This window comes from Triticum dicoccoides, chromosome 1B, assembly GCF_002162155.2.
Source record: "Triticum dicoccoides isolate Atlit2015 ecotype Zavitan chromosome 1B, WEW_v2.0, whole genome shotgun sequence".
NCBI classification, from domain to species: Eukaryota; Viridiplantae; Streptophyta; class Magnoliopsida; order Poales; family Poaceae; genus Triticum; species Triticum dicoccoides.
Window position 1 is genome coordinate 629,360,466 of NC_041381.1, and position 618 is coordinate 629,361,083.

Consider the following 618-nt stretch of genomic DNA (forward strand, 5'->3'; position numbering starts at 1 on the left):
TATATGGTTGCAAACCTTTGGGATGTAAGTGGGTGTTCAAAAAGAAGCTTAGGGCCGACGGTACGATTGAAAAGTACAAGGCTAGGCTTGTGGCCAAGGGCTATGCCAAGAAAGAAGAGGAAGACTTCTTTGATACTTATTCACATGTGGCCACACAGACCACCATTCGAGTATTACTCTCGTTGGCAGCCTTGAATGGTCTTCTCGTCCACTAGATGGACGTTAAGACGAATTTCCTAAACGAAGAGCTTGACGAGGAAATCTATATGCAACAGACATATGGCTTTGTGATAGATGGTCGGGAAGGAAAGCTGTGTAGATTGCTGAAATCTTTATATGGCTTGAGACAAGTATCTAAGCAAAGGCATGGAAAGTTCAATACAACTCTGGCATATGTTGGCTTTGTTGTTAATGAAGTTGACAAATGTGTATATTATCACCATGGTGGGGCGAAGGAGTTATACAATTCTTGTATGTTGATGACATACTGATATTCGGAACTAACCTCAAAGTCATTGAGGAGGTCAAGTCGTTTCTATGTCAGAACTTTGAGATGAAAGACCTTGGTGTGGCTGATGTTATCTTGAACATCAAGCTACTAAGAGATGATGAGGGTGA